This window comes from Mastomys coucha, unplaced genomic scaffold, assembly GCF_008632895.1.
Source record: "Mastomys coucha isolate ucsf_1 unplaced genomic scaffold, UCSF_Mcou_1 pScaffold11, whole genome shotgun sequence".
Lineage (NCBI taxonomy): Eukaryota > Metazoa > Chordata > Mammalia > Rodentia > Muridae > Mastomys > Mastomys coucha.
This window is the reverse complement of record NW_022196893.1, coordinates 19748335-19766304: the sequence shown is the minus strand read 5'-3', so window position 1 is coordinate 19766304 and position 17970 is coordinate 19748335. Positions and strand designations below refer to the sequence as shown.

General features: G+C 51.5%; 1 pseudogene; it reads left to right on the top strand.

Moving 5' to 3' along the window:
* Window positions 1-10488: 10488 nt before the first annotated feature.
* Window positions 10489-10641, top strand: LOC116082966 (annotated as a pseudogene).
* The last annotated feature ends 7329 nt before the right edge of the window (window positions 10642-17970 follow it).

The following is a 17970-nucleotide window of genomic DNA, read 5'->3' as shown; positions in this document are numbered from 1 at the left end:
ATCCGTGCTAGAACTGCCCATCACACAGGGGCCCATAGGAGCTTGTGGCTAGCTGCCCTGTGGTTCACGCTCACCATCACTTGCCATTTCCAATTTCTCACGGCCATCCTCCTTGTGGGTATGAAGTGGTATCTGATTGTAGATTTAGACCGCAGTTCCCCAAATCTCTCTGGACTGGTACCCCTTCCTGACCCTACCCTAGCTCAGGCCTCATTGAGCTTACTCTCATCACCCCACCCCCACATGCAGTTGGACTTAGCTGAAGAAACCCCAGCTGCACCTTCCATTCTAATCTCCCCTGTCCAGACTCTAGCATCCCACCCTGCCTGTCCTCTCTTGCTTAAGTGTTTCCTAGCAGGATCCCTCTCCAGGCACCGTTTCCCCACCAGTGTTATAAACCCACTCTGTCTCCTGCTAACAGGTCTCCGTAGACCACCAGCTGTGGGCCTCCAGACAGAGCAAGCTCCACACAGAGTGTGTCAGGCTAGCTTTCACACTGCCTCTGTGGCTAGTACACAGTCCTGGACCCACCCTCTTGGCCCACCTCCCTCGGTAGACCTAGGACTCCAGGTCTCTATCCCATAGCAACCATCTACCTTATTTAAGACAGGCTCTCTCACTGGGACCCAGGACTCATTTAAGCTAGGCTGGGTGGCCCTAAGGAGCTTCCTGTTTCTGCCTCTCCTGGGCTAGCATTAGAAGTAGGTACCACCACACCTGTTTTTGTTGTTGTTGTTTGTTTGTTTGCTTTTCTTCACATGGATACTGGAAGGTTGAATTCGGGTGCTCATGCTGGCTCACCAAATGCTGTATTAAGTGAGCCATCCCCAAGCCCCGCCTTCTCACAGTGGTGTCTTTGATGTGCCCCCCTGAGGACACATCCTATGTTTACCCATCTGCTTCCCTGTTTCCTACAGCACCCCTTTTGCTTGGGTGTTAGGTCCAGCTTGGCTCAGGAGCCAACCAAGTTCTGGGCTTGTCACCCCCTTTTTTTTAACCTCACCTATCAGGCTAAGGCCAGCTCTCCTTCACGGCATGAGTGGCTTGGCTGACCCAACATCCACTCATTACTGCGCAGTTTGAGTGAGTCTGAAGTCCAGCTGTGGTTTAGCTGCCTCCCTTCATCTTGAGGTGCCCACAACTCAGGGTCTGAAGGGCTACACAGGACCCAGTATGGGATGGAAGGCAAACCCTCATACGAGTTTTTGCCTTTAGGGTCCTGGGAGCAGTGAACTTTTTGGATGGGTCATTAACCCATTTCCCAGAACAACTATAAGGACCAGATGCTCTGTAGTCTGCATGCACACACAGCTTCTGATCCTGTCCCTGTGGGTTATTGCTGGCTGCTGGTATGAGGGCTGTTTATGTTCTGGGGTTCTAGATGCTCACACTACAGAGGCCCCTGGGTTGAGGCCTGGGGTGCTGGGCTGAGAAGCCAGGATTCCTGCTTTCTCAGTTCTCTGAGGGACTGCAGAGATTCAGAGCCCCAGTGGAGAGGGTGGTAGTGTAGCAGAGGCCAGGGTGTGGGACCAGAAAAGTGTTGTGTGGGGGAGGCTGAGGGTAAAGTGACCCTCTCTCTTTCTCTCTCTCTCTCTCTCTCTCTCTCTCTCTCTCTCTCTCTCTCTCTCTCTCTCTCTCTCTCTCTCTCACACACACACACACACACACACACACACACTGCCACCCTCCATGGGGCTCACTGTGGCTCATGAACAGCTGCAGCTTTGTGTCTTCAGAAACAGGAGGAGGCGACGGCCTCAGCCACTCCAGACACTCAGGCGCTGCTTGCAGCCCCAGAGTTAATGTGCTAAGCATCCTGGGCTCTTTCTTGTTTCCCACACATGGCCTCTGATGCATGGGGCCTCCATGCAAGGGGCCTGGGGTTTGCAATGAGGACCTGGGAGTAGGGGGAGGGAGGTTACATTCGTGTATATAATGCCATTCATTCACTCTCTCAATCTCTCATTCACTCTCTCTCTCTCTCATTCATCATTTGTTTGCTCACTCATTTATTCACTTACCCTCATTCATTCACTCATTACTCCTTCATTCATTCACTCATTACTCCATTCACCCATTACTCCTTCATTCACTTACTCATTACTCCTTCATTCATTCACTCCTTCATCTTTCACTTATTATTTACTAATCCTTGAGTATTCACTCATTCATTTATTCACCACTCCTCACTCACTTGCTCTGCTCATGACCATGGCTAGTCCCCTTTCCTACTGTTGTGTTGGCCCAAGTGACACTTCCACAGGGGACCCCAGGGTTCCCTCTTGATAAGTAGATGCCATAGAGAATGGCTCTGACTTCCCTTCCTTTTCTCAAATACTGTAGGTTTCTGGTTTTTGTGTTAATTTCTTCATATAGATCCTTGAACTCCGGAAAGCTCAGGAAGGATGGACCTGTAACATCAGGGCCCATATGGGTCCTAGCATATACCACTGAGCACCTACTATATGTCTGGCCTAGTGTGGGAAATGAATCCCCTTTACAAGACAACAGGGGACATTGACATGAAGGGGGCCTTGGATGGTGGGGAGAAGGCTGTAGAACATTCGAAAACCACAGGGAGGGCTGGTGAGATGGCTCAGCGGGTAGCGACTGCTCTTCCAAAGGTCCCAAAGGTTCTGAGTTCAAATCCCAGCAACCACATGGTGGCTCACAACCACCCGTAATGAGATCTGACGCCCTCTTCTGGTGCATCTGAAGACAGCTACAGTGTACTCATTTATAATAATAAATAAATTTTTGGGCCGGAGCGAGCAGGGACCGAGAAGGTGGGGTCTACCAGTGGGGTCTACCGGAGCGAGTGGGGTCTACTGGAACGAGTGGAGTTGACCGGAGCGAGCGGAGGTCCTAAAAAGTCAATTCCCAACAACCAGATGAAGGCTCACAACTATCTGTACAGCTACAGTGTATACTCATATACATAAAATAAATAAATAAATCTTTAAAACACACACACACACACAGGGAACTAGACAACATAACACACAGCTGGGACCTCAGATGCTGCATCTGGACCATGGGTACTGGCTGGGGTTGGACCAGGAACCTTGGCCTTTCTTGCAGTCCCCAGCTCTCCCACCCCAAACAAAGGTGACACTCTCTGAGCTGGTCTTTCAGGTGGCATCGAGATCAAACTGTTCAAACTGCCTGCCTTCCCACCTGTCTGGCCTTCTGCCTTCACCGTGGACTCCTGCATCTCTCCCAGAAAACCCCAGCAGCTCTGCCACTCTCATCCTCCTCAGTAGCTGCCTGAAGTGGGCGTTGGCTTCAGCCACCAGAAGACTCCCTCCATAGCAGCTTGAGAACAGTACAGAACTAAGGTGTTCAAGAGAATGTGTGTGTATGTGGGGGGAGGGATCAGCCAGGCCCAGGTGAACCCCACCTCCTGCCCCAGAGTAGCACCCCACCTCCTCACCAGCAATACAGCCCAGCCCTCACCTAGACATGGCACAAGAGGTGTTCGGTGGTTCCCGATTTGGATGTGCAGATAGAGCAGAGAGGCCAGCGAATGGAGGGATTGCATCTGGGACCCTTCCTAGCCAGGTTGGAGAGCCATCCCTCTGGCAGTCAGTCCACACAACATTGCTGGTCCCCATTCTGCAGTGCCAGGCACCACACAGGGCCTCTCACAACTGGGTAGGGTGATCTTGGCAGGGCAGCTGGGCTCAGTACTCCTGTTAGCAGGAGCAGGGAGCTGCAATCCCTGGAATGTAGTGTTAGGGTTGGGAGCAACCGATCTTGGGGCACATGGAGGAGGGACTACTGACTGATGACAGGTGACTTGTCTGTCTGTGCTTCTGTGTGTGTGTGTGTGTACATAAACATGCCTGTGCTCTGTATGCAGAGGGGGAGAGGCTGAACATGCCTAGGTTGTATGGTATTGGTACATGACCAACATGTGAATGCTGCAATGGGTAAACCACTGAATAGCAAGCAGCATGTGAACTGTCACCCAGTGTTGGCATGGGTAGCAGGAACACATAGCCACTGATCCAGGACCAGGACCTATCTGGCCTTCAGTGAGTGTGTGTGTGTGTGTGTGTGTGTGTGTGTGTGTGTGTGTGTGTGTTGGCTTCTGTATAACTCACCTCTCTATTCACTCCTGTTTTCCAGCCCTTCTCCGTGAGACTGCCCTGTGTTGCAGTATTATTCCTTGACTGAGCTCACAGCTGCTTTTAGGGGCACCTTTGGCTATGGGACCTCACAGGAACATGCCTGTGCCCTTGCGCACGTGCGTGCACACACACACTTATACTCACTCACACTCCTACACTGACAGATACACACATTCATTTCTCAGGCTTGTGGCTGGTCTCTCAGTGGACTTCCTGCACAGAGAGGTGGCCTACGGATGACGCCATCGAGAGGCTGGCTGTGCCTGTGAGGTTCCCAGCTGTGAGAAAGGTGAGCAGCTGGTGTTCTGCGTGGTATGGTCCCTCTGACCGGGAGACCTGCCTCCATGCTGTGAGCTTTGGCAGACAGCTTTGCCTGAGACCTGGAGACCTGAGCATTGGGCAGAGGGGTGGACCAAAAGGGAATGGACAAGAGAGCCTCTGATGACTGGCAGGAGCTATGAGAATTGGCGGAAGCTGGGGCAAGTGGCCCGCGAGTGGCCTGACAGGTCCTGGAAATCCTGGCTTCCTGTTTTTCCAACAAAAGACCTCTGTCCCCTCCAGGAAGGCCACTGGCCACTGGCGTTCCTTTTCCGTAAACAGGGTTGTTTTCTTCTTTTCCCCTCTACACAATACCAGCATCCCCCAAGTCCCCCCACCCTGACGCCTGTCACCACCAGCCACTAGGCCCAGGCGGCCAGAGAGAAGTCTAGCATGCAGGCTCCTAAGCCAAACAGCCACCCTTTACCGGGGAACTGAGCAAGGGTTCAGTTTGCCTGCCATGGTAAGGCCTAAGGAGGAGAGAAAGAACAGGAATTTGGAGGTACCCACTCAGAGAGGAGACTGGACCAGCTTTGGGGTGAACCTATGCTCCTTAGGATTTGGTGGGACTTGGTGGCCCTCATAGCCTGACTTAGCAGTTTTCAGAGCAGGAAGTCTTGAGTCTGTGTGTCGGGCAGTCCCCTGGGAAGGGCAGCAGACCTAGGCCCTCCCTTCAGGCAAGTTTCCCTTCAGGCCAGATGGCCTGATGCTTCGGAGTGGGGTCAGAGAGTGCTCTACTGTGTCCCTGATGGAGTATACTTATGGGCAAAGGAAGCCAGGCCAGCTCCAGGCCCTGATGTAGAGATGAAGACAAGCCCTCCTCCCTGGCTGTGGGCAGACCCTGAGGGGTGCAGAGACAGAGTCTGGTCTATCTGGAAGCTAGATGAGGTGGGGGGTGCTCTCTCCATGTGCCTGGCCGTGGAGGAGCCAAGAGCGGGCAAGGTGCCCAGTGGATGATTCTAAGCCACAGTGTGCAGTGTGTGTGGATGATTGTATGCATCCCGGTGGCAGGCAAGGCTGGCGCCTGAATGGGCCTGTGTAAGGGGCTGGGGGCTATTTATAGTGGCTCCTGCAGAGAGAGCGCACTATTAATAGTCAGGGCCAAGGGTGAGTGGAAAATGTGCCTGCTCCTGCTGCCTAGACAGTGGGGGCGGGGCCTTCTCTGTTGGAGACAACCCGGGGCTGGTACTAGCCCCCACTCAAGCAGCCCAACAAGGGCCACTGTTATCCGGACAGCAGCTGAGCCAGGGATCTGGGACTTACCTAGGACTGCAAGTTACAGTGCCATCCCCTTCTCCTCCACACTTCACCTGTGGTTGCTGTGTAGGGGTCAGGGGGACCCAGAACCACCAGAGTCAGCGGGGAGGTAGGGAAAAGCTATCTTACAGAGATATCCCTCTCCCGGCCCCCAAGCCCAATCTCGCTGTCATAGTTTGCACTTCTGGAAGCTCAAGCAGGCACCTTGGCAGTAAACAGGACCCCTAGGAGCCCTAAACTGTCAGTGGCTGCCCTGAGCTCTCAGGGCTGGGGAAAGCAGTTTCCCTGGATTCCACCTGAGGCCCCATCCCCAGACTGCTTAGGAGAACAGGAGTGTAGCAAGGGACATTTTAGATTCATAATAAAAGAAGCCAGTGGGGCCAGCAGGCAGGTAAAAGCACCTGCTGTGAAGACTGAAGAGCTGAGTTCAGTCCTCAGGACCCGCATGATGGAAGGCAAGAACTGATTTTCCCACACCTTGTCGTCGGACTTCCACATACCCACCCCATCCCCACCAAATAAAGAGAAAAGAAAAGGAAAGGAAAGAAGAAAGAGCAGCCAACTGCAGAATGGCTGGTAACCCTTCCCTACTAGGGCAACAGCTCCCAGAATAGAGGGAGTGCCGAGAAGCCCAAGCCCGGGATCTAGGGATGCAGGGGAAAGGTTGATACAACATTAATGTCCTAGGAACGAAGGGCTACCCTGGCAGGAAGCCTTTAAGCTTTGGATCTGGCCCAGCACTTTAGCCCACTTCCACTCTCGGAAGTGCCTTTCTTATAATAAATTCTCTATTCCTATCCCTATCCACGTGGTCCTGCTTCCGATGCTTTGTCCCAGGACACAAGAACGCGCGGGAATCTCAGCGGGTGTCCTCCAGGTTGCAGTCCAGACTCAAAACAATACAACTGGTAAAAAAATTAGGGATCAGACCCCAAGGAGATGGCGACCTGCAGTGGGTGTGGTGCGACACCCCCCCCAACCCGCCCCGCGCGCCCCAACCCCGCGTTGCAGCGCATCTGGATCTCAAACGAAGAGCTCGCTGCACTGTGTCTCAAAGTGGCAGACTCTCACACCCCACCCCAAGCCCAGGCACACAAGAAAGGGCGTGCACGATCCAGGGGCTCATCTCCTGCGGGAACCGTGGATGCGCAGGATGACGAGGGGTGCCAGCGCCCGCCTACGGTCATTTGTAGCCAAGTGCTTTCCAGGAAGGTCGTGGCCTTCGCCCCGAAAGAACTGGTGGGTGTGGAGCTGTTATTTGCTTCTGTGTTGGGGGCGGGAGTTCCCGGAGCCTCCGCCCGGCAGAGGCGGGGAAAAGGCGGGACACTCGACTCAGATCCACTCATCCCCTATGAGTCCCCGCCCCTCCCGGTCACCCATCACCGGAAACCCTCCAGGATTCCTTTCCCAACCGCGCTGCTCTGCGCCCTTCCCAGAGCCCGAGCCCTGTAATGCGGGCTGCAGGTCTGGATCACTGGGGTCCAGAAGGACCTGGAGGATTTACGTGAGCACTCTCGGGTTCATTGGCCCCTAGAGGGACAGGGTCACCGAGGCCCGCCTGCGCCTGCCACCCATCTCAAGGGGCGTGGCGAGCTTGTAAAGAAGCCGGCTGCTGGTGGTGGGTGTAGCTGGGTGCGGGCCTTGGACAGAGACAGGGGGCAAGGGCCTTTCTTTTGAAACATCCGGCCCAGCCTAGTCATGTTGCCTGGGAACCTGTCTCCAAAGGAACCGCCAGCTACAATGAGTGATTTGAGACTAGAGGGAGGAAGGGAAGGTTGGTGGGGGATGGGGGATGGAGGAAAGAGAAAGAGAGAGAGAGAGAGAGAGAGAGAGAGAGAGAGAGAGAGAGAGAGAGAGAGAGAGTTTGAAGGTTTGAAGCTAGCCATTGCCCTGCCCCCTCCTGGGCTAACCAGGGGTATAGCCAACTACCTGCTGTTCCCTGGGGGTTTAACATATTTAGAGGTTAGCCTTGTCACAGGCCAGTATCTCCCAGTGATATCTCTATGACCACCCTGACCTTCTTGCCGGGCTGCTCCCTTGGCCCCAAAGATCAATGGATTACAGTTCCATGGAGCAGGGAGGAAGGCAGAGGAAGATTGCATTGTGGGTAAGGAGAAAAGGGGGTGGCAGGCCCGGGGCTTCCAGGGGCCAATTCTGTACCAGGACACAGGGCCCATAAGAGGGGCACTTCATCTTGCTCAGTCTCTGAGGGCTGTTGAGGGATCAGGCAAGAGTTGTCTGGTAAGGACCAAACGGTGAAGGTCAAAGTGCCTGTTAGTGGACAGGCCCTGGTCATGGGACTAGGTTTAGAATTAAGTAGGCCCTGGAAATGGGAAGACAGGAGCTATGTCAGATGTTGGGAGCTCCAGAGAAACCCTGGCAGATACGGGCTTCCTAGAGAAGGCCACTTGCCCCAGACTGGAACTTTCCTTCTAAGCAGTCCACGTGGGTCACAGCTCCCTTGCCATAGCTCAGAACACTCAAAGGGCCATCTCAAGGGCTTCATGGCTGACTACCCACTCATTTCAATAGAGCTGACTATTACAAAGCAGATAGGTGTTGGAGGCCCTGGGTCTCTGTCCAGTAGGTGTCCAGATGGCATGACTGTCCCTGGTGGTGGATTGAGAGTTGACAAGAAGGGACTGTTTGCTGGGTCAAGTAGAGTCAAAAAACTATATACATCAGCTTATTTATTTATTTTCTGTTCACTTTACATCCCAATTGTAGCCCCCCCTCTCCTCTCTTCTCAGTTTCCCCCTTGTAAGTCCCTTCCCTGTTATCCCCTTCCTTTCTCCTCAGAGAAGGGAAGCACCTTTTGGGACTTCTAGTCCCAGCCAGACTAAGCACATCCTCTCCCTCTGAGGCCCACCCAGGCAGTCCAGGTAGGGGAAGTCCAGTGGCAGACCAAGGAATCAGGGACAGCCTCTGTTCCAATTATCAGGGGACCCACATGAAGACCAAGCTGCACATCTGCTATAAATGTGCCCAGCCCCTGCATGCTCTCTGGTTAGTGGTTCAGTCTCTGGGAGTCGTGTCCAGCCCCTGCATGCTCTCTGGTTAGTGGTTCAGTCTCTGGGAGTTCCCATGGGCCCAGGTTAGTTGACTCTGTGTTGTCTTTGTGTGGTGTGCTTGACCCCTCTGACTTGCTCACTTCTAACCCTCACTCTTCCACAAGACTCCCAGAGCTCTGCCTGATTGTTTGGCTGGGGGTCTCTGCGTCTGTTCATATCCATGGCTGGATGAAGCCTCTCAGGAGACAGTTATGCTAGGACCCTGTCTACAAGCATATTAGACTACCACTAATAGTGTCAGGGGTTGGCTCTCTCCCACGGGTGGATTTAAAGGTGGGCCAATCATTGGTCGCCCGTTCCCTCAGCCTCTGCTCCAACTTTATCCCTGCACATCTTGTAGGCAGGACAAATTTTGGGTTGAAGGTTTTGTGGGTGTGCTGATATTCCCCCTCCTTCACTGGAAGCCCTGCCTGGCTACAGGAGATGGCCACTTCAGCCTCTATATCCCCAACAGGTAGGAGTCTCAGCAAGGCCACCCCCATAAACTCTCTGTAGTCTCCCCAGTCCCAGGTCTCCAGCCAGTCCCAGAGATGCCCCCTCACCGACTTCCATTCTCACTCCCAAGACCTCTCTGGCCCCTCCCCAACATCTGATCCCCGTCTTCCTCACCCCCTCTCCCACCCAGTTCTCTCTCTCCATCCACCTCCGATGACTATTTCACTTCCCCTTCTGAGTGAGATTCACACATCCTCCTTTGGGCCTTCCTTGATACCCAGTTTCTTTGGGTCTGTGGGTGGATTGTAGCATGATTATCCTGCACTTTGTGACTAATCTCCACACGTGTCTCTCTTGGTTTGGGTTACCTCACTTAGGATGAGAATTGTGAGTTTCGTCCATTTGCCTGCAAATTTCATGATGTCTTTGTTTTTATACCTGAACAGCACTCCTCTGTGTAGGTGTACCACATTTCCTTTATCTATTCTTCTAGCTTGTTTCCAGTTTCTGGCAATTACCAATAAAGCTGCTCTATAGTCGAGCATGTGTCCTTGTGGCATAGTGGGGCATCTTTTGGGTGTATGTCCAGGAGGGGTATAGCTGGGTCTTGAGAGAGAACTATTCCCAAATTTCTGAGAAACCGCCAAATTGCTTTCCAAAATCAAGTACAAGTTTGCAATCCTAGCAGCAATGGAGGAGTGCTCCTCTTTCTCCACATCCTTGCCTGCATGTGCTGTCGCCTGAGGTTTTGATCTTAGCCATTCTGATTAGTGTAAGGTAGAATTCCAGGGTTGTTTCGATTTGCATTTCCCTGATGACTAAGGATGTTGAACATTTCTTTAAGTGCTTCTTGATCATTCAAGTTTCCTCTGTTAAGAATTCTCTGTTTGGGGGCTGGTGAGATGGCTCAGCAGGTAAGAACACCAACTGCTCTTCTGAAGGTCCTGAGTTCAAATCCCAGCAACTACATGGTGGCTCACAATCACCCGTAATGAGATCTGACACCCTCTTCTGGTGTGTCTGAAGACAGCTACAGTGTACTTATTTATAATAATAAATAAATCTTTGGACCAGAGTGACCAGGGACTGAGCAAGAGGGGTCTACTGAAGCGAGCAGGGCCAACCAGAGCGAGTGGGGTTGACTGGAATGAGCAGAGGTCCTAAAAGTCAATTCCCAACAACCAGATGACGGCTCACAACTATCTGTACAGCTGCAGTGTGGACTCATAAAATAAATAAATAAATATTTTTTTTTAAAAAAAATTCTCTGTTTAAGCTTTGCACAGTGGCAGTATCGTAGCCAATGAGGTTTATCCGAGGCACGATTATTGTTAATTGAAAACTTTTCCCAAGACAAGAATTCTGTTTAGTTCTGATCCCATTGTTTATTGGATTATTTTTTTTTTTTTTGAACTGTAACTTCTTGAGTTCTTTATGTAGTTTGGATATTAGCCCTCTGTCAAATGAAGGGTTAGTGAAGATCTTTTCCCCATCTGTAAGCTGTCATTTTGTCCTACTGACAGTGTCCTTTGCCTTACAGAGGCTTTTCAGTTTCATGAGATCCTACTTATTAATTCTTGACCTTAGTGCCTGAGCCATTAGTGTTCTGTTCAGGAAATTTTCTCCTGTGCCAATAAGTTCAAGGCTATTTCCCCCTTTCTCTTGGTCAAAGATCAAGTGTCTATAGGTGTGTGGCTTTATTTCAGGGTCTTCCATTCGATTCCATTGATCTGCCTGTCTGTTTCCATACCAATACCATGCAGTTTTTATCACTATTGCTCTGTAGTATAGCTTGAGTGGTTCCTTCAGAAGTTCTTTTATTGTTCAGTATTGTTTGAGCTATCTTGGGTTTTTTCTTTTTCCATATGAAGTTGTAAATTGCTCTTTCAAGGTCTGTAAAGAATTGAGTTGGAATTTTGATGGAACTTGTGTTGAGTCTGTAGATTGCTTTTGGTAAGATGGTCACGTTCACAATGTTAATCCTACCAATCCATGAGCATAGGAGAGCTTTCCAACTTCTGATACCTTCTCAACTTCTTTCTTCAGAAACTTGAAGTTCTTATCGCACAAGTCTTTCACTTGTTTGCTTAGAGTTACACTAAGATGTTTTATATTATTTGTGGCTATTGTAGAGGGCATTGTTTCCCGAATTTCTTTTCAGCCCCTATATCATTTGTATAAAGGAGTATTATAAAACTGATTTTTTTAAGTTGATTTTGTATCCAGCCACTTTGCTGAAGGTGTTTATTAGCTGTATGTCTGTGGTAGAATTTTTGGGGTCACTTATATACACTATCATGGTGAATAGTGATACTTTGGCTTCTTCTTTTCCAGTTTATATCCCCTTGTTCCCCTTTAGTTTCTTATTAGTCTAGCTCGAACCTGAAGTACTATGTTAGGTAGATAGGGAGAGACTTGTCTTGTCTCTGATTTTAGCAGTCAGCTTGCTGCCATGGTTTTAGAAGTTTCAGTCTGATGCCGGGCAGTGATGGTGCACACTTTTAATCCCAGCACTTGGGAGGCAGAGGCAGGTGGAATTCTGAGTTCGAGGCCAGCCTGGTCTACAGAGTGAGTTCCAGGACAGCCAAGGCTACACAGGAAAACCCTTTCTCGAAAAAAACCAAAAAAAAACAAAAAAAGTTTCAGTCTGTGTTGCCTTTGGACTAACGGAGGCAGAGCATCATGGCTGGAGTGGGGATATTTGCAAAGTGCTTTGTTTTGTGGTCAGGATGTGAACTGAGGCAGTGGGACAGAGACAGGGTCCCACAAGTCTTCCCACATCATCATCACAATCACCACCACCATCAACAACAACAACAACATCATCATCATCATCATCATCATCATCATCGTTTTGTTTTGTTTTTTTGTTTTTCAATACACCTAAAAGGTTGTCTGTGTAGCCCTCATTGTCCTGGAACACACTTTGTAGACCAGGCTGGCCTTGAATTTACAGACATCCTCTGCTTCCTGAACGTTAGGATTAAAGGCATGAGCCACTACTGCCCGCCCTCCCCGCCCCCAGCTTTAAAAGACATTTATTTTCATTTTATGTGTGTGAGTGTTTTGCCTGCATGTTTGTATGTACGTGTGTGCACCCTGTGCACGTCTGGTGTCAGATCTCTGTGAACTGCCGTGCGCGCGCAGGCAGGGGCTCTAATCTAGATCCTCTACAGGGAGAAAGTGCTCTTACCACTTAGCTATCTCTCCATCCTTCCCACAATCCCCTTTATTTTATTTGCCGGCAGGTGTTTATTGACAGGAAACACCTCTGGCTAAACACTAGGGTCTTCCTCATCCAGCTGGCTAGCAGGCACACAGGTCAGGGTGCTCAGCCTGCAGCAGGAGGGTCTCCTTCAGCACATCCGGGCTGTAGGCTATTTTCCAAAGGCCCTGAAGGATATGCCGCGTGACCTCAAATGTGTGGCGGTCCACACACAGACACACACAGACGGCTCTAGCAGAGCCAGATTCAGCAGCAGCAGTAACAGGCTTGGCAACAACAGCAGGGACAAGGCTTGGGCAAAGGGCAAAGGGCAAGGTTGAGAAGGAAGGCCGAGCTACAGTGACTCAGTGGAATGGCTACTAGGGAAGATGTCTGTAATAGTCCCCTTTAAGGGCATCTCACTAGTGGTCTGAAACTTCCCACTAAGCCCCTCCTCTTAAAGTCTTCTGGTCCTCCCAATAGCACAAAGTTGGGGACTAGAGCCTGCAACACATGGGCCTTTTGAGGGGACACTTAAGATGCAAACTGTAAAGGTTGAAGAGATGGCTCAGTGACTGAGGTCACTTGCTGCTCTTGCAAAGGACCCAAGTGCTGCTCTCTATACCTACGTGGTAGCTCACAACTGCCTGTAACTCAGGTTCCATGCGTTCTAATGCCCCGTGCATGCCTCCTGTGTGTGTGTGTGTGTGTGTGTGTGTGTGTGTGTGTGTGTGTGTGGTGTTGGGGGTCAGGCATAGCAGAATCTCCAAACCACCTTCCTTGTAGCCACACCCCCAGCTGGGAAATACACAAAGCCCTACTTCTAAGGACCTGCCCTCCTCTCTCCTGGACACTAAAGCTGGGATTAAATTATAGTATAGATTGGCAGGGATGAGCTGGCTTGGAAGAAACAAAAAGACGGGACCCCACAGGAACCTCATGGTCTACTGTGTGCTCCTGGCAGATGCTGCCTGGGTGGGCAGAGGGAGCTTCATGGTCATAGGCTGAAGAACGTGGTATGGACACAGTCAGGAGGCTGTCAGAACACAGGAGACACAATAAACGGTGTGTTAACACAGCCAAGGAGAAAGACAACAGGGCAGGCCTGCAAGGGGGCGTAGGGGGGAGGTGAGGGCAGGCGCAGGACGAGAAGCAGGGATCTTGCTCCTCCAGGGGGCTGGAGGACATGCTAGGTAGCCATACTGTAGGCAATACCAGGAGGAGCCATGGTGGAGTTCTGACAGAAGCTGTCACAAACAGCTGTGACAATGACATGGAGTGCAAGCGGCTGCTTTTGGCTGTCAGTGGCTGGAATGCGGCTGTCTGTTTGAGAAGCAGGTTGGCGTGAGGCCAAAGGCCTGGCTAAGGTGAACAGAACACTGTGTTCCTGGGGATAGATGGGCAATCAACCAAAGAACTTAGCCTGCAGGGCAGAAGAGAGCAAGGATGCGTGACTGGCGGCCAGGATAGTCACTGGTTGTGACCCGTTGCGCAGTTTCCAAACTCAAAACCCCTTAAGGAAGCTGGGTCCCTAACATTATTAAATGTTAGGGGGGGAACTCTCTGTCCAGTCCCCCCAAAGGGTCACGATTTAAAGACCCAAAGGATGCAAGGGTGGCCATTTCACAGCGCCTCCAATCACCCTACTAGTGTGTCTACTACAGAAGTCAAGTGGACGGGGCTAGGGGGAGAAGAGGAGATGTCTCGAAACTGTCTGAAGAGGGAACAGAGGTACCATCTTTGCCACAGCAGCCTCTCCAGCTCCAGGCTTGCATATCCCTTACAGGCCCGTGTACTTTCACCACCTTGTTTAGCAGAGGATCTACACACTTGTGTTTATGACAAGTCATGGTTATATGCTTCTGCCCAGGACTGTAGGAACTCTGGTCTTTGGAGTCTCGTGGCTTAAACGTGCTAGGTGACTCAGAGTGGTGAGGCCTGGTGGGGCCAGTGTGCTGGACTTGTAAGAGACCTCCAAAGCAGGTCTCTCAGCTACAGCCTGTGCCCTCTACTGGGTGACACACACACCTTAGGGAGGACGGTGGGTGGTCAAGTGGTGAGTGGCAGGTTGTACACTTGGGAACTCTTTAGCTGTAAACCAGGGACACAAAACAGTAGTTAAGAATAGGGAGAGCCCCCAGTGAACCACACGTGAGTGGCCTGGCTTCCACATACTCCAGTCTGATTCCAGATTGAAAGTCTGGGTAGGAAATATGGGATTTCTGGCTGATTGCCTAGGATGGACCTGTCACAGAAACTCAGGGTGCAGGGCCAGGCGGCTCACCCACAGTGAAGTACTGGGTCTGCTGAGAAATGGAGCAGCTGACCCCCAAGACCATGTTCTTCTAGGTCTGACTAACCGACCACTAGCCCAATTCGTGCTCTGTCCTCAGGTCAACACACCCAGGGACAATCACTAAGTGATGTTGTGCTTCTGGGACGGCAGACAAGGCTCGCCACACACCTGTGGCTCAGAGCCTTGCCGCATGGCACTCACTATACACACATACACCTTTGCCTGACCCTGGGCTCCCAACCGTGGCCTGTCAGGAACTCCCATCACCAACTGTCATGGTTCAGGGATGTCACCATGGTGTCTGGACACAGATAGACAGCAATAGTGTTGTAACAGGTTCAAGAAAGAGTGCATGTGTGGTCATCTGCTTGAAGATGGAAAAAGACATGGACTCCCAGACATGTGGTCTGTTTGACTGGGTGGGTGCTGGGGGGAAACAGATGGAAATACCAGAGAGAGGAGGTCTAGTGTGAGACAGATGGAAGGACTGGAGTATAGACACAGGTGTTGACAGTGAAATTCCACCCCCACCTCCGAAGGATGTACATACACCGGACATTACTCACTATGGGAGTACAGCCATGACTGGAAACGTGGTGAAGCCTACCATGGAAGTAGGCTTGTTGGGGAATCTTGAAGTCGAAGTGGCTGTTGACTATCTGCTTGAGACCCTTACGAGATAAAGACTATGAACATCCCCTTGTGGATTGAGTTGGGGATGGGTCTTCAGCCCTTTACTGGAGACCCAGCCACTCCCTTCCTCCTGCCTTGGCCCCGTGCGTCAGACTATACAGGAGGTGAGGGTCTAAGAAGCAGAGGCCTGAGAGGACTCACTCCATCTCTGCGGCTTTCACCACGCTAATCTGGGAACTTGTGGGTGACACAGCTGTCTGAGAGGGCCACCTATGCTCCTGCAAGGAACTCCTGTAAACTCGTTGCTTAGGCAAGCTCCCATTGGCTGGTATTGGTTTCTGCCACAGCTGACCTTTTTGAGGTGATGAGATGGTTATTCGTGTGTCTCCAGAAGTCAGCAACATGCACGCACCATTGACAACATTTTGGACAGCTAGGTAGACAGAATGACTCAGTCGGGTGACATCAGGGACCCTGTCGGTCTCTGAGCTGTCACACTGAGCACATGAATGGAGGGCTGTGATGGTTTAGATGGAAGCTATGCATACCCTCGACAGCAAGGCTGCCTCAGTGACCAGGGAATGCACGCAGGACAGTGCCTCCAAGAGACTGGCTGCTGCTCTGCCCCAGTGGAAGGGTTATTCTCACCAAGCAGCCCACACACCCAGTGTGGCTCTCCTCTCAGCAGAGATCTTGGCTGAGATTCAGGCTGCCAGCCAGATGCTCCTGTCAGCATTTCTCCTCTGCCATGGATGCCTGGAGCTAGTCATTGTGTGATGGTGTGGTGTGTGTGTGTGTGTGTGTGTGTGTGTGTGTGTGTGTGTTTACATGCGTGCATGCATACACACTGTAGTACCATACACCCAAGAGTGTAGAGAAACAGTCCTGGACCGACCCATTCTGGATAGTCATGTTGTCCCTCAGCTGTGACGCTCTATGTCCAGACATTGGACCCCACCATTGGGGCTGGAGTGGCTGCTGATAACCACTGACGGGAAGGACGGCTTATCACCCAGTGTTCCAGAAGGCCACACTGAGCTATACTTTCCAACAAAGTCAGTTTTGGAAAGAACTACTAGCTGATTCAATAACTTTCCATTATGCTTGCTAAAGGCCAGAGAAGGCTGAACCTGGCAAGGCTCCAGACCTGGGTTTATGCTAAGACCCAAAAGATCCCGCTGAATCTAGAAATTAAGGATGAGTCATTTTGATCCTATAAACGTGTGTGTGTGTGTGTGTGTGTGTGTGTGTGTGTGCGCGCGTGCGTGTGTGGGTTCCTTAACAGCTTGGCAAAGAGGCCATTGGGCCAGAAAGTCAACATAGGCCCCAGGTTGATGCCCTGGGACCGTTTGACAGGTAAGGCCCACAAAGAAGGGTGGCATGGCAGGTGCTCTGAGGGAGGACTGTATGACAGTAGTACCCAGATTAGGTGAGGAGACGCAAGACTTCAGGCCACAGGGCAAATGTGAAGCCAAGATTTTCTTCCTTCCTTTCCACCTTTTATGCAGTTTTGAAGACTGGTTTTGAAGATATCCTCTCACAAACACAGGTCGGAGGGAAGAACATGGGCTTGCCAGGTTCCTTGCTTACTCCAGGTTGCAGCTCTGGGGCGTGGTCCCTGTAGTGAAGGACTGGCCCAACCCAGACAAAGCAGCCAACGAGACAGGGGCTTGTACCCTGGAGTGTAAAGAGTTGGCTTGGCCGGTACAGGTCAACAGTGCCACCTGCTGGTCATGCACCCAGACAGGACTGCTGAAGTTCCTGCAGGTCATCCATACATAAAGAAGGGAGGTTGAGGAGTAGAAGGAACACGGGATCCCCTGCCCCAACCCAGAAGGCTGAGTGCTGGCATAGGGGTGCCTACATTCAAACCCCTGGGTCTATGTTCCTGACCTTCAGCTTGTGAACTCCTGACCACTGTGGTCAGGGATCCTGCCTGCTGCATTTGCCTGCCAGGTGAGGTCCTACTAGAGCTTGTCCACATCTCCCAATGGATCCTGTCTGCTGCAGGTGTCCTCGGGTTCCTCCCCCAAGAAACATTTACTTATGTAAAGAGGAAAAAGTAGCAGTCATCCTTGGCTGAGAAGAGGTACCAGGTCATCAAGTTGGTGGACTCTGGGTTACAAGAGCATATCCCGGCAGCAGAAATACCTGGTCCAAGGCCACAGCATCCACAGGGCCCCACGGGGCCCCCCAGTGGCCAGTGCCCAAACGGCAGCCACCCACACCCAGGTCCTTGATTCCTGCAGCACTATTTATGAGAAGGGGGCTGCCCAGGCGACCCACCGTTCACTAGGATCTGTACCTCACCAATGGCCGTGTGGAGACAGTGCCACTAGGGGTCAGCTGGCCGTGGCGTCTGCTTTCAGTCACCTGACAGCTGCCTGTGGTACGAACCCTGGGAAAGCAGCAGGGTTCCTGTCCTGCACACACAGGTCTGCTGCTATTGGCTTGTCAACCAGGTCAGTGTCCTGACACGAACTCCCGATCCCAATTGATAAGAGCAACATCTAGCTGACAGAGCCACGAAGGTGGAACTGAGCAGAAGCCAAGCTTACCAGACTCTCCATTTTAAGTTCCAGGTGGGAGTTGACCAGAGGGCCCAGTTGGCATGGTGTCAGT